This window comes from Herpailurus yagouaroundi, unplaced genomic scaffold, assembly GCF_014898765.1.
Source record: "Herpailurus yagouaroundi ecotype Mexico unplaced genomic scaffold, PumYag 196, whole genome shotgun sequence".
Taxonomy (NCBI): Eukaryota; Metazoa; Chordata; class Mammalia; order Carnivora; family Felidae; genus Herpailurus; species Herpailurus yagouaroundi.
This window is the reverse complement of record NW_024412427.1, coordinates 23592757-23617167: the sequence shown is the minus strand read 5'-3', so window position 1 is coordinate 23617167 and position 24411 is coordinate 23592757. Positions and strand designations below refer to the sequence as shown.

At 36.7% G+C, this 24411-nt stretch overlaps 1 long non-coding RNA gene across 1 annotated transcript in view; it reads right to left on the bottom strand.

Moving 5' to 3' along the window:
* The window catches only part of LOC121012495 (uncharacterized), a 57698-nt gene extending 42311 nt beyond the window's left edge, over positions 1 to 15387 (bottom strand). Inside the window, exon 1 of the long non-coding RNA XR_005782138.1 lies at positions 14999 to 15387. This is a non-coding gene — a long non-coding RNA (uncharacterized LOC121012495). The remainder of the gene's footprint in view (positions 1 to 14998) is intronic.
* Between the last annotated feature and the right edge of the window lie 9024 nt (positions 15388 to 24411).

Here is a 24411-nt window from a genome sequence, read left to right as displayed (position 1 = left end):
CAGTTAGTAGATCCAGCCATGCCTGAAGCCAATCTACCTCTGATCTTTTCAGTTCTAAGCCAGTGTGTCTTCTTTTTGACTTCTGAGTTAGGTTTTTAGCCAATCTATGTTAGGTTTTCTGCCACTTGCCACCAAATGTTTTGTTTTAAAATCTTCCTTTCTGTGCCAGTACTTCACATCCATCTAAGATTTTATCAGCAGTGTTCTCACTTTGCCACTTAAAGTTATGCCTAGAAACCAGGTGATAGTAATGAAAATGACCCACAAGCTATGACATTCATCACTAGCTAAACCTTAGCTTCCAATAAATAGAGGAAGTTGGATTATAATGAAAGCACAGAAACTCATTTCCAGTGTGAATAATCTTTGGGACAACTTCATTCCTCTTTAATCCAGAAAGAGACAAGAGTGTCTTCTCATTTGCTCTGATAGATTAGCCAAAAACACAACAGACTGAGACTATGAAATTACTAGTACTATAGAAAATACTACCAATAAATAAGAGCAGAACAAGAAAATGAATATGCTATTAGCTGGATCTTTATAAATCACCACTGAGTGTTTGGAGTTAAGTTTGATTATAATTGGTGAAGAATTTCCATGTGGTAAAAGTGAGACTAGAGTAGCCAAGAAGCAGTTGGAAGTTACACAGATTTGTTCTTGGCTTTACAATGGGTGTGGAAAGAGTAGACAGAACTAAAAACACAACTGGAACTCTGGCCCAGTTCCTGAATATTAGCATAGAGGGGTGTGCTTTCCATGCAGAGGGTGTCATCAAGTAACCAAAAGAAAAAAAAAACTTGGGGAGAATAGAGAGGGTGGGGGGAGGTGTCCCTTTCACTGTAGCTCTTCTCTAATGTCAAGGAGACTGGCTGGGAATCAACAAAGATCCTCTAAGAATGCCTCTATTTCTTGGTTTTTGGCCAGTTACTCAGAGCAGATGTGAAATGTTTGCTGTGATTAGGAAATATTTTGCATGTGAGAATGTGGATGCTATAAGTTTCAACTCCGCCAAGAAGACTTAATAAATGGTGAAATTTTACATCTTTGGGGAGGAGCAAAATATTTTTTAAAAAGTGTTGGTTAAAATAAACACCAAATTCCCAAGGAGAGACTCCAAACTCTTATGATGTGCAGCACTGATCATTTTATTACTGTGGAAAAATTTACTCAGATGGTGCAGCCCACTTCATCCTTTTGTTAATGTCCTCATTCTCCCATTATCAATGGCATATGAGTACTCATCTTTTACTATCTGAGCTTTTGTTATTGAATGAACCAGAAACTGATGACAAAATATGTCCTTGTTAGCAAACAGTAAATTAAAAAGTGATCTGATGTCATTAAAAAATGAGAAGCCTTTTATTTTACAAATGAAACCAAGTTATCATTGGCAAGAATACTATGCATATTAGGAATACACTTGCATTCTGGTTCCCTAGTATAGCCATCTGTCTGACCTTCAAAGTCACTGTATTTCTCTAAACTTCAGTTTCCTGTTGTGTCAAAGGAGAGAGTTGGGCTACATCTGCATTTCCCAGAGTGTGTATTGTAGAAACTAGTTCTGTGGGATGTTAATGAATTGTCAAAGCAAAGGTAGGAATTCACTGTTTAAACAGGACAAAGAAATGATTTCAAGACCAAAGAAATAATGTGTGTGAAAGTATAGAGATACAAAAAGCTTTTTACTAAGTTGTTAAACAAATATTTACTGAAAACCTATTATATGCCAGGTGTTGAGTGTGCTAGAAGTTGGGGATTCAGTGGCAAATAAGGATGATGAGATTCAAAGAGTTTATATTCTTGAGAGATTTATGATTAAGCAATTAAGATGAAATCAAATATACTGAATATTATGATTTTAAAAACAAGCAAAGGCTCTTATAGAAGATGAGGATAAGAGAAGTAAGAGAGGGCTTTTTGGAGGAAGTTATGTTTGAATCCAAAACTGAAGGATAAATAGTAGTGATCCAGGGAAATAGTGTAGAAGATGAATATTCCAAGCAAAAGGGACACTACCGGTAAGAATATGGGGCTGAAGAAGAAAAGAGAGAGTCTGAAGAACTTGAAATTAAAATATACTATGGCTAAATTTGATGTGAGAGGGTGAAAGTGGCAGGAAATGAGCTTTGAGGAGTAAATGGGAGAAGATCATCTTATATCTCATTAGCAATGCACAATGGTTTGGATTTTATCATACAGAAAATAAATAATGCTAAAGGTTTAAGCAGCTAAGAAAAATGACCATATTTTTATGTTAGAATGCTGACAGCAGCAGCAATGAGAAGATTTTTTTGGAGAGGAACAAGACTAGAAAAAATTATACTAGTTGGGATACTCTTGCTTCTGGCTGTGGCAATGCAGACAGAGGAAAGAAGACAAAGGTGAACTCATGTAAGAGGTAGAGTTGGAAGGTTTGTGCCTGATTAGATGTTGGCAGTGAATAGAGGGGAAGGTACACAGTTTGGCTCACAAGGTGAATAGTGATACCATAAACCAGAATAGCAATTATGTGACAAAGAGTAGGAAGAGAAAAGGGAAACCGAAAAATGAAGTTGAGTTCTGTTAGGGCATGTCCATCTTTTTATTTCACTGGGTATTTAAATGGAATTATTTGGATACATCAGTCTAGAACATGAGGAAGTGGACTGAAATCTGAATATAAAGTTAAATAAATGTCTTTAGTTCATGGGTGACCATGATATCTTAGAGTGGCTGAGATCACCCAGAGTCTGTGAGGAGTAAAATGAGAAGAAAGATAAGACAAAAACAAACATTGAGGGAATAAGCATATGAAACTATACCTACAAAGAGAACAGAGAAGGACAGGCAGAGAGAGAGTTATTTTTTAAGTTATTAGTGATGTTAGGGCGCCTGGGTGGCTCAGTTGGTTGTGTCCAACTCTTGATTTTGGCTCAGGTCATGATCTCACAGTTCATGAGATCAAGCCCCACATCGGGCTCTGTGCTGACAGTGCAGAATCTGCTTGGGATTCTCTCTCTCCCTCTTGCTCTTCCCCTCCCCCACTCACCCTCTAACTCTCAAAATAAACAAACATTAAAAATAGATAAATAAATTATTAGTGATGTTATAGGGATGTTCAAATAAAGTAGACAAGATTGTATTTTGTTGAAATTTATTTATGATTTCTAATCAAATGTTATAGTATTAGAAAAAATTTATCTAAATTCTACCTCTGGAATATAGTCAATATTTATTATATTTTAGGATTTTTTTCAAGGCACAAGTAATCTCAAATAGTGAATTAGTTTTAAAACTATTTTTTTTCTAATTCTTGAAGACAGTGTCAGAAACATACACATAATTCCACCTTTATGACCCAAGTAGATGAAATGCATAGATTTTCTATTAAATTTCTCACGGCCTACAGTGCAGAGATGCCTTTTAACTGACAAAAACACAATTACATACACACACCATAAAAACAGGCTTTTTCTACCATCTCTCACCATCTTCCTGAATTGGCTATATAAATAGCAACCTGGAAACTGCCTAAACAACTAAGTAGAGAAATTACAGTTAATCCAAGGAACAAATCACTGCATCCAGAAATCAAACCAAACACATGTTAAAAAGAAAGAAAGAAAGAAAGAAAGAAAGAAAGAAAGAAAGAAGAAAGAGAGAAAGAAAGAGAGAAAGAAAGAAGAAAGAAAAACAAAGAAAGAAAGAGAGAAAGAAAGAAAGAAAGAAAGAAGAGAGAGAGAAAGAAAGAAGAAAGAAAGAAAGAAAGAAAGAAAGAAAGAAAGAAAGAAAGAAAGAGAAAGAGAGAAATAAAGAGAGAAAGAGAGAAAGAAAGAAAACACTAAGATTTTTCCCCCCAAGTGTTGAACATACTTAGTTTCACTGGGGTCATAACAATGAGTTTCCAAATTTTGGAACCCATTGGACCCTTAGCCTGTCTGATTTTCTGACTAAGCTACAGTCTTCTGGAGTTGATTTCATCAGTGGCTGGTGAAGCATGACTCTGTTTTTTTTTTTTTATAAGCTTTTCTTCTTAAAACAACATTTTGATGAGCTAAGCATAAATTAATCAGAAACATATGGAGTAAATTGACTCCAAAATACATATGGGTTTAAAAAATAAGAAAAGTACTCAGAGCAAAACACACTTAGGGTTTTATAATCCCACTATGTTAGAAAACTATAGCAAGGGGATTCCAAAATATGACCTTCCCTTATCTCTGTCATGGTCAGCAAAGTTTTTGTTATCTTCTTATAGAAGAAGGAAGTCAAGAAGTAGATGAGCGCTGTGAGATTGCTCAGCCTTACAACCCACTTTCTAAGGCCGGACGTTGTGGTTTCAGTCTGTCTGCTGCTGACTCTTTGAGGAAAAGTGGGGCGCTGAGAGAGATCTCTTAGTAGGACACTGGGGTCTAGCACCACCCCTCTAGCTTTATCCTCTCCTTTGAAGACAAAACATCCTCATTTTCCACTTCTGGGGCAAGTCTTCTCTAGTATAATTTGTTGTTCCAAATCAACATGTAAATTTAATGAATTTATTATCTCTCCTTCTTATTTCTCGGCCTCCCATCTTCCAGGAACAAAATCCTTATTCCTCTTAATTCCTTATATCCTATCAGTCATCAAGTCCTTCCAAATTGTCCTTTGAAATTCATACTCTCTGCATCCTGACTGCTATCACCCTCATCCAACCCCTCATCACCTCACACCTGGATTACAAGGGCAGCCACGAAGCTGACCCTTACTGATTCCTCCTAACCTCTAGGCCATCCCACACACTACCATCAGTCTACTGTTTAACCCATGCTTTCATCATATCACCCTGCTCCTTCTCCTCTTTTTCTTTTACTATAAGTGAAATTTAAGCTCTTCTGTCTGCCTCCCAAGTTTCCTCATAACACATATATACTCTATCTCTGAAAGCATGTTTTCTATTATTGTTCCATACCCACCACCTCCCAAAGCTTGGCATTAGCCATATGCTATATGCAGTTTATGTTTCAATTTATATTCTCAAATATCATCTCCTAACTACTTATTTCCTCACTTATATTTACCATTCTTCTACATGTTTATGGCATGATAACTATATCATAAAATGCAGGCAAACTCACCAAAGTGATATTTAAGTGAATACCTGAATGATAAGAGGACTTATCTCACAAAGAGTGGCAGGAAGTAGCATGTGCAAGTGCCCTATAATGTTCTGTGAGTGGGGAAAGGGGTAGGAACATATTTGTGTGTTTAAGAAATTGTAAAGAAAGAAAGTACATATAAAGAAATTGTGTTTTAACTTTTCTTTTAACATTTGTTCATTTTTGAAAGGCAGAGAGAGCACAAGCAGGGGAGGGGCGGAAAAAGAAGGAGACACAGAATCAGAAGCAGGCTCCAGGTTCTGAGTGGTCAGCACAGAGCCCAAGGCAGGGCTCAAACCCAGGAACCATGAGATCACGACCTGAGCCAAAGTCAGATGCTTAACTGACTGAGCTACCCAGGCACCCCAGAAATTGTAATTTAAAATGTAAAATGGATAAAGGGCCTGAATGTGAGACAGGAAACCATCAAAACCTTAGAGGAGAAAGCAGGAAGACCTCTCTGACCTCAGCCGTAGCAATCTCTTACTCGACACATCCCCAAAGGCAAGGGAATTAAAAGCAAAAGTGAATTACTGGGACCTTATGAAGATAAAAAGCTTCTGCACAGCAAAGGAAATAACCAACAAAACTAAAAGGCAACCAACGGAATGGGAAAAGATATTTGCAAATGACATATCGGACAAAGGGCTAGTATCCAAAATCTATAAAGAGCTCACCAAACTCCACACCCGAAAAGCAAATAACCCAGTGAAGAAATGGGCAGAAAACATGAATAGACACTTCTCTAAAGAAGACATCCGGATGGCCAACAGGCACATGAAAAGATGTTCAGCGTCGCTCCTTATCAGGGAAATACAAATCAAAACCACACTCAGGTATCACCTCACACCAGTCAGAGTGGCCAAAATGAACAAATCAGGAGACTCTAGATGCTGGAGAGGATGTGGAGAAACGGGAACCCTCTTGCACTGTTGGTGGCAATGCAAATTGGTGCAGCCGCTCTGGAAAGCAGTGTGGAGGTTCCTCAGAAAATTAAAAATAGACCTACCCTATGACCCAGCAATAGCACTGCTAGGAATTTATCCAAGGGACACAGGAGGACTGATGCATAGGGGCACTTGTACCCCAATGTTCATAGCAGCACTCTCAACAATAGCCAAATTATGGAAAGAGCCTAAATGTCCATCAACTGATGAATGGATAAAGAAATTGTGGTTTATATACACAATGGAATACTACGTGGCAATGAGAAAAAATGAAATATGGCCTTTTGTAGCAACGTGGATGGAACTGGAGAGTGTGATGCTAAGTGAAATAAGCCATACAGAGAAATACAGATACCATATGGTTTCACTCTTATGTGGATCCTGAGAAACTTAACAGGAACCCATGGGGGAGGGGAAGGAAAAAAAAAAAAAAAGAGGTTAGAGTGGGAGAGAGCCAAAGCATAAGAGACTGTTGAGAACTGAGAGCAAACTGAGGGTTGATGGGGGGTGGGAGGGAGGAGAGGGTGGGTGATGGGTATTGAGGAGGGCACCTTTTGGGATGAGCACTGGGTGTTGTATGGAAACCAATTTGACAATAAATTTCATATATTAAAAATAAAAATGTAAAAGGCCACTGCAGCTGACATGAAGCTTAAAAGGCGGGAATGAATATGAGATGAATATGAGATGAAGTTGGACAATAGTCAGCAGGAATATCATGAATGGCTTTAGCAGCTATGCTAAAGAGTGGATTTTCTTCTAAATTCAAGCTGCTCTGGGGCGCCTGGGTGGCTTGGTCGGTTAAGCGTCCGACTTCAGCCAGGTCATGATCTCGCGGTCCGTGAGTTCGAGCCCCGCGTCAGGCTCTGTGCTGACAGCTCAGAGCCTGGAGCCTGTTTCAGATTCTGTGCCTCCCTCTCTCTCTGCCCCTCCCCTGTTCATGCTCTGTCTCTCTCTGTCTCAAAAATAAATAAATGTTAAAAAAAAAATAAAAAATAAAATAAATTCAAGCTGCTCTAAGGTTATTTACATTAAAGAGACAGGTCATTTATTGGAAGATAACTCTGGCTTCTTTGTGAAGAATAAATGGCAGTAAATACAACAGTATAAAGGTTGCTTTATTTTTTTAAAATCTTTTTTAATGTTTATTTCTTTTTGAGACAGAGACAGTGCATGAACGGGGGAGGGTCAGAGAGAGAGGGAGACACAGAATCCGAAGCAGGCTCCAGGCTCTGAGCTGTCAGCACAGAGCCCGACGCAGGGCTCAAACTCATGAACAGTGAGATCATGACCTGAGCCAAAGTCGGAGGCTCAACCATCTGAGCCACCCAGGCTCCCCTAAAGGTTGACTTTAAAGAAATAGACAAGAGAGAAAGGTGGCTCAGACTTGGAGGTAGCAATGAAGTCAGAGAATTTCAAAAAAACATTCTGGAAGAACTGGCAGGATATGCTCAAGAACTGAATGTAAGATGTATGAGAAATTGACAAATCAAGAATGACTCCTATGTTTCAGGCTTGAGGAATTGTGTGTATTTCCTAATATAGAGAAGACTGAGTAAAGAGAATAGGGTACACTGAACCAAGATTTTAGTTTTGGATTTAACTCGAGGCAAAATGGATTAACTAATTTTGGCCCATCTCCACTTCCTTAAAAACAAGAAGAAGAACTGGAGAAAACAGTTTAAAATCTCTTTTATCGGCATTATAGATTGAGTCAGTGAAGATATGGAGGGTACACAATCCAAAAAAAAAAAAAAATGAAGAAGAAGAAACAAAGAAGAAAGAAGAAGATGACAAAACATGAACAAGGAGGAGGAGGAAGAGGTCATCCAGAAACATGATCCATGCATTTGGTTTCCTCAAGGAATTTTCTCATTTTGATAGTGGACAAAAAGAGGCTGAAAACAGCAGAGATTTTGCTAGATTTATATTGCTAGGAGGACAAATACTGTAGCACATTGCATGCCAAGAAGATCTTTGGTAAATACCCTAGTCTTTTAATTGGTACCTCAAAGACCAGACCTAGGAAAGAAAGTTGAATTGCAAGTATCCCAAACGTCATAGAGACTGATTAAAATCATGTCAAACCCCAGTTGGATTAAAGTGATTTGGAATTGTTAACAACCCTAAGAAATGCCTATCAGAATTTCTTGGAGAAAGATAAAAATGAGCCAGGGCTCCAAAATACTCTTAAAAGTTATCAAATGCAATATTTTCTATTAAAAAAAAAACTGGCATACTGAAAACCTGAGAGGAATCAAAACCTGAGAGGAAATACAGATGATAGAAACAAACTCAGAGGATATCATGACTATGAAGATACCAGACATGAAATTAACTATTAATTATATAATCAGGAAGTTTTTTAAAGAAGAAAAATTTTGGAATAGAATACTTATCTTTTTTAAAATTAAAACTATGGAACTGAAAAAATATGATAATGGATATTAAGAACATGATTAATGGGGCACCTGGGTGGCTCAGTTGGTTAAGTGTCCAACTTGAGCTTAGGTCATCATGTCATGGTTGGTGGGTTTGAGCCCCACGTAGGGCTCTGTACTGACAGCTGAGAGCCTGGAGCCTGCTTCAGATTGTGTCTCCCTCTCTCAAAAATAAACAAACATTTAAAAATTTTAAAAAAGAACATGATTAATAATTTTAATAACTGTAAAAAGGTGAAGAGAAAATTAGGAAGATGGAATAGATCAGGAAGAAATACACATAACTAAAACTTTAATTTTTTTTTTCAAGTTTATTTATTTTTCACAGAGACAGAGTGGGAGCATGAGCTGGGGAGGGGCAGAGAGAGAGAGGGAAACACAGAATCCGAAGCAGACTCCAGGCTCCAAGCTGCCAGCACAGAGCCCAATGCAGAGCTCAAACTCACGAACCGTGAGATCATGACCTGGGCTGAAGTCGGACACTTAACCAACTGAGCCACCCAGGTGACCCACATAACTAAAACTTGAGAAGTTAACAAGAAGTGCATAGAGCATGTGGGTGGCTCAGTCGGTTGAGTGTTCAACTTTGGCTCAGGTCATGATCTCACCATTCTTGAGTTCAAGCCCCACATCTGACAGCTCAGAGCCTGGAGCCTGCTTCAGATTCTCTCTCTCTTTTTCTCTGCTCCTCCCCTGCTCATGCTTGCTTGCTCACTCTCTCTCAAAAATAAAAGAATATTAAATTTTTTTTTAATTAACAAGAAGTACCAAAAAGAATGTAAAAATAATATGGGAGATATTGAACATACAAGTATTTGGAACATACAAGTATCTGGAATCCAGAAGGGAGAAAGATAATGTGACAGAATAATGTTTCAAAGATAAATAGCTAAGAGTTTTCCAAAGTGACAAAAGAGATTAAGCAACACAATCAAGGCACAAAATACTAGTAAACAAAACACAGACACATTTTAAAAAGATAAATCATCAGGACTAAAATTTAGACTTCATATAACATTTAAAAAATCAATATTGGGGTGCCTGGATGGCTCAGTTGGTTAAGCATCTGGCTCTAAGTTTTGGCTCAGGTCATGATCTCATGGTTTGTGAGTTTGAGCCCTGCGTTGGGCTCCTTGCTGACAGTGCAGAGCCTGCTTAGGATTCTCTCTCCCTCCCTCCCTCCCTCCCTCCCTCATTCTCTCACTCTCAATGTAAATAAGTAAACTTAAAAAAAATCAATATATATAATTTACCACATTAATAAAGGAGAAAGTAATATAACATTTAAATAGATGTAGAAAAACATTTGATATAAATGATAAGTTTATAATAAAAATTTTGTTAATATGCAGACCCAAAATATCAGAAAGTAGTGAGCAGACTTACACATGATTAGTAACCTGACTTCATCCTATGGAAACACTGTACCCCCAAATTTTAGAAATCACATCTTTCTCAAATGTTTATAGAAATTTTCCAAAATGACACACATTGTACTATATAGAAAATCTCACCAAATTTCAAATTGAAATAATATGGAGGATGTATTATAATTATAGTGGAATTAAGCTAGAGGTCATAGAAAAAAGATAACTAGAAAGTCTCTTTTTTGAAATTAAGGAATACATCTCTAATCCATGGGTAAAATAAGAAACAATTAAAATTAGAAAATATTTTTAACTGAACTAAGAGTTAACTCCCAAACAACACAGAGATTAGGAGTGCCAACTCCTGCACGGTCACAAATCCACATATAACTTTTACTTCCCAAAACATAACTACTAATGGCCTACTGTTGACCAGAAGCCTTACCAATGACATAAATAATCGATTAACATATTTTGTATGTTAAATGTATTATATGCCATATTCTTACGATAAAGCAAGCTACAGAAAAGGTTACTAAGAAAATCATAAGGAAAAGAAAATACATTAACAGTACTGTACTGTATTTATGGAAACAAATGCACATATAAGTGGACCTGTGCAGCTCAAACCCCTGTTGTTCAAGGGTCAATTGTTTAATATATATAGTACATATTAAAACTTATAAGATATAACTAAAATCATAGTTTAAGGAAAGTTTATAGCCTTAAATGCATATATTTAAAAAGAAAAATGGCTGAAAGTCAATAATCTAAGTATCCATATATCAAGAAGTTAGGAAGCTATACTACAAAGCTGTAATCATCAAGACAGTATGGTACTGGCACAAGAACAGACACTCACACCAATGGAAAAGAATAGAGAACCCAGAAATGGACCCACAAACATATAGGCAACTAATCTTTGACAAAGCAGGAAAGAATACCCAATGGAAGAAAGATAGTCTCTTCATCAAATGGTGCTGGGAAAATTGGACAGCGACACGCAGAAAAATGAACCTGGTCAAGTTTCTTACATCATACACAAAAATAAACTCAAAATGGATGAAATTCCTAAATATAAGACAGGAAGCCACCAAAATCCTCGAGGAGAAAGCAGGAAAAAACCTCTTTGATCTTGGCTGCAGCACCTTCTTACTCAACTGTCTCCAGAGGCAAGGGAAACAAAAGCAAAAATGAACTACTGGGACCTCATCAAAATAAAAATCTTCTGCACAGCGAAGGAAACAATCAGCAAAACTAAAAGGCAACTGACAGAATGGGAGAAGATATTTGCACATCAGATAAAGAGTTAGTATCCAAAATCTATAAAGAACTTATCAAACTCAACACCCAAAAAACAAATAATCCATTAAAGAATGGGCAAAAGACATCAATAGACACTTCTCCAAAGAAGACATCCATATGGCCAACCAACACATGAAAAAATGCTCAACATCACTTATCATCAGGGAAATACAAATCAAAACCACAATGATATACCACCTTACACCTGTCAGAATGGCTAACATTAACAACTCAGGCAACAACAGATGTTGGTGAGGATGTGGAGAAAGAGGATCTCTTTTGCATTGTTGGTGGCAATGCAAGCTGGTGCAGCCACTTTGGAAAACAGTATGGAGGTTCCTCAAGAAAACTAAAAATAGAACTACCCTATGACCTAGCAATTGCACTACTAGGCATTTATCCAAGGGATACAGGTGTGCTGTTTCAAAGGGACACATGCACCCCCATGTTTATAGCAGCACTATCAACAACAGCCAAAGTATGGAAAGAGCCCAAATGTCCCTTGATGGATGAATGGATAAAGAAGATGTGGTATATATATACAATGGAGTATTACTCAGCAATCAAAAAGAATGAAATCTTGCCATTTGCAACTACGTGGATGGAACTGGAGGGGATTATGCTAAGTGAAATTAGTCAGAGAAAGACAAAAATCATATGACGTCACTCATATGAGGACTTTAAGAGAGAAAACAGATGAACATAAGGGAAGGGAAACAAAAATAATATAAAAACAGGGAGGGGAACAAAACAGAAGAGACTCATAAATATGGAGAACAAACTGAGGGTTACTGGAGGGGTTGTGGGAGGGGGGATGGGCTAAATGGATAAGGGGCACTAAGGAAACAACTCCTGAAATCATTGTTGCACTATATGCTAACTAATTTGGAATGAATTTAAAAAAAAATTACAAAAAAATTACAAAAAAATTAGGAAAAAGAAAAATATAGTGAATACAAAGAACATAGAAAAAGGAAATAATATGCATAAAAAAAGAAATGAATTTGTCCTAACTTTCCATAAAGTATGCTGTTCCTAGTCTTCTGATCACTTACAAACAGGATCCAAGAACCTTGTATGGAAGGAATCATACAGTGATTCCCCCTAGATCTTCTCTATCTTTCAGGAAAAAAAATGCATGACCATGAGCAGGATATTTTGTTGGCTTTATTTTTACTCAAAATTGCCTTTTCTTTACTCATAGGTGAAAAGACTCTGAACCCAAGGCTCTTAAGACTCAGGAAAAGAATTAAATGCTAGATTTATTAGCAAATGTCAATGCTGGGTTCCTATAACATTCTAGGGTACCTCAGCCAATTCTCAAAATGTGAGATGGACCTGTGTATGCCAAGAACTCAGAGTTCTCTCCTTGAATGTAATAGTGAAGTAATTAGAATGTCCCCCACAAAGAACCTCAGCAGTTAATTATTCTCTAGAAACCAAAAGATAAGCAACATTCTAAACTCTGTAACACCCTAGAATTCCAGTCAACTTTGAGCTATATAGTCCCAACATCTGATAAAGTACCTGGCAGAAAGTAGGCCCTCATTAATTCCCTGTTTAATTAATGTCATATATCAGTGAACAGGAAATATAAGCTAGGAAGCAGCACAGCCCATATGAACTCAAAACTGTAAATTCAAAATCAAGTTATGTTTCAACTTACAATGTCATAGTATTGTTTACTAGGTTTTGAACAAAATACAACTAGTCATATTTTCATACCAGGGGTAATAAGTCTGTTGCCCCATAAAGATCTAACCTGTCTTCAAGTTCATGTTCTGCCAATTCATGATATTAAGGTTAGTATAGTTTCACTTAAACTGCTGAATATACTGAATTGAGTTCAGAATTCTTTCAAACTCCATTTCCCAGACCCCAGAATACACTTCAGAATCAAGACTGACTGCCATCATTTTTTTGCTCCACCCAGACTAATAAGCCAATCCTTTCTATAGTAACCAAAAAAGGAATAGAAAGAAGTACAACAGGCCATAAAAGTTAGCACAATTAGATATATATGTTGACATGTAAAAACAACTGGCAGTAAAGTGATTAGTATAAATTTTAGTACCCCAGTTTTTGGAGGAGTTGCACAACTTTATCACAACCTCACTATTTGTGAACAATGTAGCCATTGCTGGTCTGTGGCAACGAATAAGCTTCATAGCACCCAAACACCATCAGAGGTTCTATATTTACCTTACATCTGCCAACAACCCATGTTCTCTCATTTTCTGTGTAAAAGAGCTCCATGTGGGCCAGATTTAATTTGATGCAGAAATACTATGTCACTTCCAATAAAAGCAAAAAGGAAAGAGAGATTCACACAATAACTTATCAAGGATGGCAGCTCATGCTGGTATTTGGAATAGTTTGGAGGTATTGTTTTGTTTACTGAACAGTCAAGTTGAAAGGAAGGTGCACAGCCTGATTAGAATGGCCTCTGCAGATCTGTTTTCCAAATAGAAAACATATGCCCCTCTTGGGAGAGAAACATATGTCCCTTAGGGGAGAGCTCTTCATTCCCAGCTACAAGTGAATTTGAAAACAGTTTGACTCTGGTAAGAAGAATATAATACAGCATCTTTCCTTACATGAGGTAGGTCCAGAGCAAACTTCTAATGACCAAAGTAAAATACATACCAATTGTGACCAAAGGCTTTTACCTAATGCAGAAGCCAAGGGGAGCCTCAGACACCATTATATTCAATCCCCTGTAGATTTCTCTAGATGCAGATACTGACGCCTAAGGAGATTATTGGATTAGACCTAAGACCACATGGCAAATCCATGGCCAAGTTGGAGTCCCAATGCTGGTGTCTTGATTTATAATTTAGCCCTCAATATTATATTATTCCAACATCAGAATAAATTTTCAAAACTTCATTTGGAGTAAAAATTGAGGAAAAATTAACTGTAATACTTGATATGGTAACAAGACTGGAAAGATACAGAGATAAATCATTTCTCATTCAATCAGAGAAAATCCTTATATATGAGTCAAATTAATATTTTTCTATGATTCATATAAGACTCCAGGAGCAAGTAAGATGAACTGTCTCTCATTTTCCAGTAGGGCATTTTCATTATTTTCCATTTAAACATGTAAGGAAGTAATATTCAAAATTAACTGAATTATTTTTTTCTGGCCAAATGCAGGACTGTCATCTTACATAAATATATGTTAGAAAAACACAAAAAAATATTAACTTAATGATAAAATAGCTAGTCATGATCTCTTTTCTGTATGCAACTTCTACACACACAGGTATTTTTTCATGAATTGTGATTTTTTTAATGAAAAATAATGATTTGAAGTTGTTTAAATAGTCCCAATTCTGAAATGAGAAAACTTTTCTTGGAAGCTTTAGACATCAGAAAAGCAACTCTATTGCTTAAAACCCATCCTTTTGTAAGCACCTTCAAGCCTTGAAAAATCTGAATCTTTCTCTAGATGTAGAAGTTGATAAACATCCTAAGATTTTTTTTATTGCATCATTACAAAAAAAAAAATCTGGGGCAAGCAGACATTTAAAATAAAGCTCTGTTACTAGAAAACAGACAGTCTCCATCCTCATTCTGAGTAATGTCTGCCTCTGTTCAGTTCAACAACCCACAAAGAAAGTAATAGACAAAGACATGCCAGATGAAAACTATCACACTCCAAAAGGATACCTAGTGAAGAAACCCAGCAATCACTGCCCAAAGACTGACTTCTGAAAATATGTTAGGAAATGGGGTATTATTTTATTTCATTGTATTTGTTTTTCTCCATTTAAAATTTGCATGTTAGCCTATTTATTTAATGAAGATTTTACCTTCATTAAAATTGTTTGCTTGGGTTCCGTCATGGACACAGTCTGGGCTTTCCTCAGTTTAGATCCTGTAGAGATTAATGTTGACTCAAAAACAAGCTTTCTTTGGCCCTACCTCTGTTGGGTTCAGTCTTTGTCTCTGCCAGTACCCCCTGGCCCATACTGATGATATCACTGTGAATCACTAAGAAGCCTGCATACACATGGCTCAGACATAATAATGATGTTGCTCATGACAACACCATTGTTAATAATCTGACCACACAGTGATATGAAACATCACCTGGCTCTGTATTTTAACAATTAAAACTTTCATTCTTCCTAAGCACAGACCATCTAGGATTAGGCTGCACCTACCTTTGCTTTCTTTATCTTATCTCTATCTTTATTATACATTCTTGGCCAGTGTATGAGGAGAAAATCTTTTGGACATCTCATACCCTTTGGTTGACCTCTTCTGACTAAATGAACATGTCTAGGACAAACACAGCTTATGTTTGACACCATTTCCCCTTGAGGTATGAAGTTGTATCCAGATGAGGAAAGAGAAGTAAAAACTAAACTTTGCAAATTTTCTCTTGGAGATGTATGGAATTGCTCTGAGATTTATGTTAAATTTTACCTAATAGTGATATTGATACAATATTTTCTTTAAAAGTTTCAAAGGAATAATTGCTCTCTATAGATGTTATTTCTACATTATTTGTATTTCCATGGGTTTACAAACTGGAAATTGCACTAGCATTTTCCAAAAGTCATATAAGTGAATGCATAGAGGTATGTGGATGATGACTATATAGAGTGTTTTCCAAGGCTTTAATGAAATATTACACTTAATAAACAAAATATGAGAAATTAATATTAAACCAATATTTAAACACAAGAATGAACTTAAAGCTTAATAGCATTACAGGAGACTCTGTACAGAGTCCCAAGACTTAAGCCAATGATTATACCATTTAAGCTTTCAGTTGAGTGACAGAGTCAGAGGTGAACACAGGGAAAATCACAGGCCCAGTATCTTTGAGAATCAACTGGCTGTGTGTAGACAAAACTCTGTTGCTTGGCCTGAGATTATGGTCTTTTCTACCAGACAGAACTAACTACTCATCTACCAAGTATAATTTGAAATCAGTAGATAATATCTACAATCAATAAACTAATTTCAGTACACACATATTTAAGAACATATATCTAAAAAGCACAAGAAATAGTTAAAAGAGTTGCGAATGGCATGCTAATGAGTGGGAAACTGGTATTTTTCTTTATTAATCATTTAAAAAATGTTTTCATCTGTGTACATATATCACCGTAATTAAAATATAAAGTGAAAAATTAAATTATGTATTAAAAACAAACACATGATTGCTATTGCTAGGTGAAGGAAATGGATGGGACAATGTGAATAATTTAGTATAAACAATTCCTCAGCACAATTAGATGAGAGAAACCATTCATTCTTTCTCACATTCATCCAACAATTAAGAAGCAATTACTATGTGATTACTATGTGCCACGTTTGGACTAGATGCTGTGAGAATACACAGATGAGTCTGTCATAGTCTTTCTTCTCAAAGACCTTGCAATCAAGTGTGAAGAGAAGGAAATGTGACTATAACATAAAAAATCAAAAAATTTAACTGACATTTAAATAAAAACTTTAAAAAATATTAAAATAGAAAAAACAAAAAAACAAAAAAAAATTAAAATTTTCTGTGACAACTTACTTAAAAAAAAAGATAGAGGAAAGACCCATTGATATTTGTTGGCAAAACGAAGACAAAGTTCACAAAGAATCATGTGGATTCATCCTTTAACAATAACAACAGTATCTAATATGTTATAGTATTTCCTATGTGATGGGGCTAGAATTTAGTAGGGAAGAGAGGGAGGTATTTCAAATTGGAAGAGAAACATGAGGAAAGGTGAGAATGTATGCAAACACATGACACTGTGTGTGAATGAGAAGGGAAACCACGAGGCAAAAAAGTTAGTACTAGAATCAATGGGAGAGGATTTAAAATGCCATACAATGAAACTCAAAGGCAATCGACGACGGAATGGGAAAGATATTTGCAAATGACATATGAGACAAACGGCTAGTATCCACAATCTATAAACAATTCACCAAACTCCACACCCAAAAAACAAATAATCCAGTGAAGAAATGGGCAGAAAACATGAATAGATACTTCTATAAAGAAGACATCCAGATGGCCAACAGGCACATGAAAAGATGCTCAACATCACTCCTCACCAGGGAAATACAAATCAAAACCACACTGAGATGTCACCTCACACCAGTCAGAGTGACTAAAATGAACAAATCAGGAGACTATAGATGCTGGAGAGGATGTGGAGAAATGGGAACACTCTTGCACTGTTGGTGGGAATGCAAACTGGTGCAGCCACTCTGGAAAACAGTGTGGAAATTTCTCAAAAAATTAAAAATAGATCTACCCTATGACCCAGCAATAGCACTGCTAGGAATTTACCCAAGGAATACAGGAGTGCTGATGCACAGGGGCACTTGTACCCCAATGTTTATAGCAGCACTCTCAACAATAGCCAAATCATGGAAAAAGCCTAAATGTCCATCAACTGACGAATGGATAAAGAAGTTGTGGCTTATATATACAATGGAATACTACTTGGTAATGAGAAAGAATGAAATATGGCCTTTTTTAGCAACGTGGATGGAACTGGAGAGTGTTATGCTAAGTGAAATAAGTCATACAGAGAAAGACAGATACTATATGTTTTCACTCTTATGTGAAACTAAGTTTCCTGAGAAACTTAACAGAAGACCATGGGGGAGGGGAAGGGGAAAAAAAAAGTTAGAGAGGGAGGGAGGCAAACCATAAGAGACTCTTAAAAACTGAGAATAAACTGAGGGTTGTTAGGGGGTGGGAGGGAGGGGAAAGTGGGTGATGGGCATTGAGGAGGGCATCTGTTGGGATGAGCACTGGGTATTGTATGGGAACCAATTCAATGATAAATTTCATATTTATAAATAAATACACAAACAAAAAATAAAATGCCATACAATGATGCTTATTCTTTATTTTTAATGATTTTCAAAAAGGGAAATGACACTTGCCAACTCTGGTGACCCTGTGAAGAAGGGACTAGAGAGTGAGAACCTGGAGGTATCAGTAGGGAAGCTGCTACAAAAGTAACTGGGAGCACAGCAACATGAACCAGGGCATTGACAGTAGGATGAAAGGAAAGAAATACATTAAGTGGCAGTGTGTGTCAATGGAAAAATCAATTAAATTTAGCAACCAATTAAATACAAGAGGTAAAAATAAGGAATCTAATATATGTTTTTGGTTTGGACAGATGAATTAATGGTGGTGTCAGTAACTGGGCAGAAAACACAGAGATAAGGGATCGTGGAGGGACTATAATTGATTCCATTCAGGACATCTGGGCTGCAGACACTATCAAAACAAGCAATGTGAAGGCTGACATTGACAAGTGGCAAATATTCCTGTTTACAGAGAACAAAAACTTGAATCATGGATAGACATTTATTAAAATCTTACTAAATATGCAAAGTATTGAGAAAGGTCCTATGGGTGGGCAAAATAGCTTAGAGTATAGACTCTGCCCTTAGGTGCTTTATAATGTAGGTAAATATAAATTATGAAAATATAAGAATTATTCTGAGAAAATTTTATGGGAGAGATAGAAATAAAAACTAGGTGTTGATAGATAAGGTAGAGCAAAGGGGAAAAGAGGCAGGAGTCTCAAGTAAAAGCACTGAGGGGCTTCTGAGAAAGGGGCTTTGGTGAGGCCAAGAATGGTGGACTGGTGGAAGCATGTGTACAAGGAGAAGGAATAAGCACAGGCTGGTATGTTGGACTTAGCTTTTGAATATTTAAAAAAAAAATGTTTATTTATTTTGAGAGAGATAGAGAGAGAGAGAGAGGAAATGGGGGAGAGACAGAGAGAGGGAGACAGAGAATCCCAAGCACGCTCCACACGGTCAGTACGGAGCCCGACGTGGGGCTGAATCTCATGAACCGTGAGATCCCAACCTGAGCAGAAATCAGGAGTTGGATGCTTAACGGACTGCACCACCCAGGTGCCCCACTTTTGAAATTTTTTAATATCAAGCAAGTTCCCTAAATACGAGAGAGGCAACAAAATAGTACTTTGGGAAGATTTTCTGACAATTAAGTAAAATGAATACAATATTGCCAGCCTGACAATTTGAAATATGCTTACATTGCTTTTTCTTTTTTTCATTCTTGCAAAAATGTTTCATGAGTGGCTACTATATATGATCTCCTATGGATGAGCACAAAACTGGATCAGAACAGAACAGCTTATTCCAGAATTTAACATTTGAATGAGACATAATGTTGAATCCTGGACACAGAGGAGTCTGGAATCAGCATTTATCTTTCTGTGTAGGCTTCGTCACTTAATAACTGCATGACTTTGGGCAAGTCACCAAACTGCCTAAATGTTTTTACCATTGTTATTTTATATTTTTTTGTTTTGATGTTAGGCATTCTTAATAGTATCGTTTTATGTTCTTTGCCTTTTTACCTTCTCTCTCTCCTGCTTGTCACAAAGTTAGAATTTTTATTATAATAAAATTGGATCATATTGGCAGATTTTTATACAACTTGCTTTCCTCTATGGAAAAATTTTTTGAAAGCTGTCCTAATATACAACTAATTCATATCTAAAGTCCTTTTTTCCTAATACTGGATGTATTTATTGAATATTCTGTTATATCTTCATCTTTCTTTCAGGTTTTTGCCTTATAACAAAGCTGCACAAAATATCCTTGCCTAGAAATATCTTTATTTCCTAGAGCTTCCTTCTGTGGGAAAGATCTTTACAACTAGGAATGCTGGGCATATATATTTTTAATTTCATTAGGTTTTGCCAATCTGCTTTCCAAAAAGCTTGCAGCAATTTGTAGGTTATATAACAATGGTTTATTGCTTATAGGTTTATAGAGCAATGGTTCTCAAAGGTTCATGTTCATCATAATGTCCTGGAAAGTTTGTTAAAAACACAGCTATCTGGACCTCACCTCTAGTGATATGACCACCTATATTCAGTGATAATGTTATTTTTAATTGTTGACAGTATAAGATATATAAAATAATATCTTATTATACTTGAATTTGCATTGTAATGACTACTACTAAGTGTGAGCATCTTTTCAAATGTTTTTGGCCATTTGTATACACTTTTCTATATGTTGTTTCCAATGTCCTTTGTCTGCCTTTTTTATCTTAAGTTGCTTACTTTTTCCTAAAGTTTTGTCTCATAGAACATTAGCTATTTCCCCAGTCTCCTCACGTGCCCAATCATTTGGAGGGCCTTAATTGTCTTTCTCCCTTCTTGTTAGCCCAACACTTGAGGGAGATGTAGGTCCAAAGGTCTTTCCTACAAGAAGAATGGGTAAGCACCACTTCAAAGTAGAAATTCAGCATGCTTAAAATAGTATGACTGAAGTATTTTTTCCCATGTGCCTTGCCTTGTCACCTCACAAAGGGAAAATAGCTAAGATCTATCTGTAGATATTCCATCTTATATTCAAACTTAAGTGATGAAATAAGGTATTTCTCTGTTTATTAGATACAGCTAAAATATCTGTAACAGAAGGAAAAATTTTATAGGTTTCCTGATTCATGTAAAGAGAAATTCTTTAATAAGGAGACAACAATTTAAACAGGTCCTATCACAGACTAACTTCTGTCCTTTTGGAGAAGATACATTTTCTTACACATATTTTCAGTCATTATAGTATGTAGGGTAATATTTTGAGCTTACTACATGCTCAGTTAGTGACCATATCTTGTATTATCTTTATAGCTAACTATATACACATATAAATCTTTATAACTTTATACACATACATATACACATACACAGAGGTTATGACTCAGCCCACAGAATGTTAAATCTTTGCTTTTATAAAATGGGGTTTACTATATTTGTATTTTAAAATTGGACAGTCTTTCCTTCATACCACACCATGCATCAAAGATGATTCTCCAATCTGAAGGCTGTTTCCCCAAATCATCATTTCAAACTAAGAACATTCTGGGAAAAAGTCAAGGCAGGGTGTCTGGAAATGGAGTTCCAAACCTCTAAAGTGATTCAGACTGTGTTTTGTCCTCAGGGATATACTGGGATACAGTTGGAGGCTTTCATTGTCTCAGTCATAATTCCCACCCCCGAGGTTGACCATCACTGAATTGCGGCTCCATATTATGACGAGGGCATAACCCAAGTTTAGGAGCTGCCAGCAGTTTGTGGCACAAATGTCTGGTCACCAAGGGCAGAAATCCCCAGCCATCTTGGGGCTTGTGGTTCAATGGGATATGTACTTGCCAATACTGCTCTAAAGTGATTTTTACTTTGAACAAGTTGTTGAGCACTATCAGTATGCTACTGGTATAGAAGTAGGAGTGTTTGTTTTGGTTGTTACTTGCTTTGTTTTTAGTCTGGGAATAAATTCAGGGCCACACAGTCTACAGTTTGCAAGATTAAATGCTTGCAGGTAGGTTGTAATAGATTGCAAAAATGGCCAAAATACTTTGCAGTCTCTCCCGTCAAGAGATAGAGCCTATTACCTCACTGTTTGAAACTCAGTTTGTCTCTCTTACTTGCTTTGGATAATAAAATACAGAAAAGTGATGTATGAATTCCAAGCCTAGGACACAAGAGGCCTTGCAGTTTCTGTTCTTGTGCCCTTAAAACCCACAGTCTTCCATGGGGAAAAGCTCATGTAGCCTGGTGGATGATGAGTTGGCCCAGAAATATATACTGCCCAGGTGACTGCCTGCCAACCCCAGAAACAGAGCTACCTTGCTAAAGGGCAGTTGACCACAGATGGGTAGGTAGGACCAAGCCCATCAAATTACTGACCCTAAAATGTTGAACTGAGTAATTATTTGTGCTTTTAAGCCATTATGTTTTGGGGTTGTTACATGACAAAAAACCAACTAATACACAGGTACATACATTCATATATATAAACAGGGTAGTAAAGAGTGGCAAGGACTGTGGTAAACTGTGGTAATACAGGTCTGTCTAGAGGAATTCAAATACAGATTTTTAAGAACTCTGCTTGCCATAGGAAACACATCTGGAAGCTGCCTGCCAGCCAAGAGTGTTTGCCTTCTGAGCTAGCCAATACCCTTACTCTCACGAATGAGACAATTGGTCCAGAAAGTGACTTACTCAAATTGCTATGGCTAGTTTATGCCAGAACAGAAATAAGAGTCCAGGTCTTCTGGTATCCTATGTAGAACATTTTCTTTAATAAAAGGCTGGCTTTTCCTATCTGAAACAGGCATAACTTGAAGATAAGAAAGGACAGCATAGAGCTAAGATTGTTCAACTCTTTATAAAGGGATCTTTAAATTTTATTTTATGGATATTGTTTCAATGATAAAGAATGGATCCTATAATTTAATTTTAATAAAAAATTCTTAGAAATATTTATAGAGCTTAAAATTTTCTGTCCAATGAACACTTCACCCTCACTAATTAATTATGTTTTTGTATGTTCTGGAAACCAAAACAAAAAACAAAGTTCTCAAATCTTAAAATTGAGGGAAAATGGTTCTGTTACATAACTCTTTGAGAAACTCCAGTCAGGTTACGCAAGAGGATAATAAAACCCATACTGCATGTCCTCTGAACACATAATACCGCCTTTTTGTAGATGTGCAAATTACTACCCTTAAAAGGAGTTTCACCATTGATGACATAAATCATATTCTAAAGGATAAACAGATGTTTCAACAGGTATCTGGCACTTGACTATAAAAAAAAGTGAGCTAGAGAGTCCATTTTCATTCATTTCCCTTCTATGAAGTTTTCATAAATCAAATTATTTCTCACATAGTATGTTTATTTGGTATTTCTTCACAGAATTTTACCTAAATTTACCTTTCATGAAAAGCCTCTCTTGCAGAAAGCCACCAAACAAGAGTTAGGAAATAGGTTAAATTTAAACTCTTTTTCCTGTCTGTGTTTTGCCTATCCTGAAAAGGTAATGTTGTTATTCTCAATGAAGCCCAAGAGTCAAAACATTTAAATTAAATTTTAAAAATCAACATGGCGTTGGCATCCTTCTGTGTGTTTAACATCTGTGCATTGTGAAGATATTTTAAAATGCCTTTTGGAATGTGTGTGTAAGCAAGTACACCTAAGTTCACAATGGAGACATGGGAAGCACTGTGAAGGAAAATGGGGTGGGAGGCATGAAGCAGAGAAAAAGAGCACAACCCAATTCCCATTACTTAATAGAACACATTGTGAGGCCAGAGCCTTGTGGGAGCCAATCACCAGCTGACAAAATTAGATTCTGAATCATGCTTTGTAATTCTTTCTAATGCCAGCCAGAGATGAGAGCCTTCCCTGGGAACTGGTTCCTCCCAGGACCTACCCCCCACCCAGCATTCCTTATCAGCCCCTAGCCAGCTGCCAGCTCTTAAGGTTGCTAGACAGAGGATTTAATTCTCAATGTTGCACATTAATATTCAAATTCCTTCTTATCCATAGACTGTGACTTAAGTATGAACTTTTTTTTCCATCTCCACCCTCTTTCCTGCATGAATTTCCTTTCATAGATTTTACCCAGAAACTTTTGAATTCAGTGGACATAGAAAGGAGAGTCATTTACAAAATTTGTACTGAGTCTGTTCTTCTGCCGTATAGGCATGTTCCCAGAGCAATGCTTCTTATTTCCCAATTACAAAATCTAATCTTATTAAACATCCTTTAAAATACATCTCCACCCCCAAGTCTTTACCCCTCTAGCAAGTGTTCAGCTGATGTCTAAAGTTATTGGCAAGTAAACTGGAATTCGTTACAGTGGAAAAGAGAGTTATCAAAATGTAGCCAGATATCTCATATTGCTTTGGATGGCCCTGGTTTTCACATGAAGGCCTTAAGAATATGTAGTTTAGGCAAAACTTCTCAAATGAACCCAACAACAAAAATATATCTGCTGGTTTATGAAGAATCACAAAACTGAAAAATATGCATTGTGAAAGATGTGAAGGCATATACTACTTTGTGTCAGAAAGTATATATTTTTTTAGTTTATTTTTTATTATTTAAATTCTAGTTAACATACAGTGCCATACTGGTTTCAGGAGTAGAATTCAGTGATTCATCACTTACATACAACACCCAGTGCTCATAACAAGTTCCCTCCTTAATATCCATCACCCACCTAGCCCATCTTCTACCACTTCCCTCCATCAACCCTCAGTTTCTCTATCTTTAAGAGTCTCTTGTGATCTGTAGGGGCACTTGGGTGGCTCAGCTGGTTAAGCGTCCGACTTCGGCTCAGATCATGATCTCATGGTTTGTGAGTTTGAGCCCCACGTTGGGCTCTGTGCTGACAGCTCGGAGCCTGGAGCCTG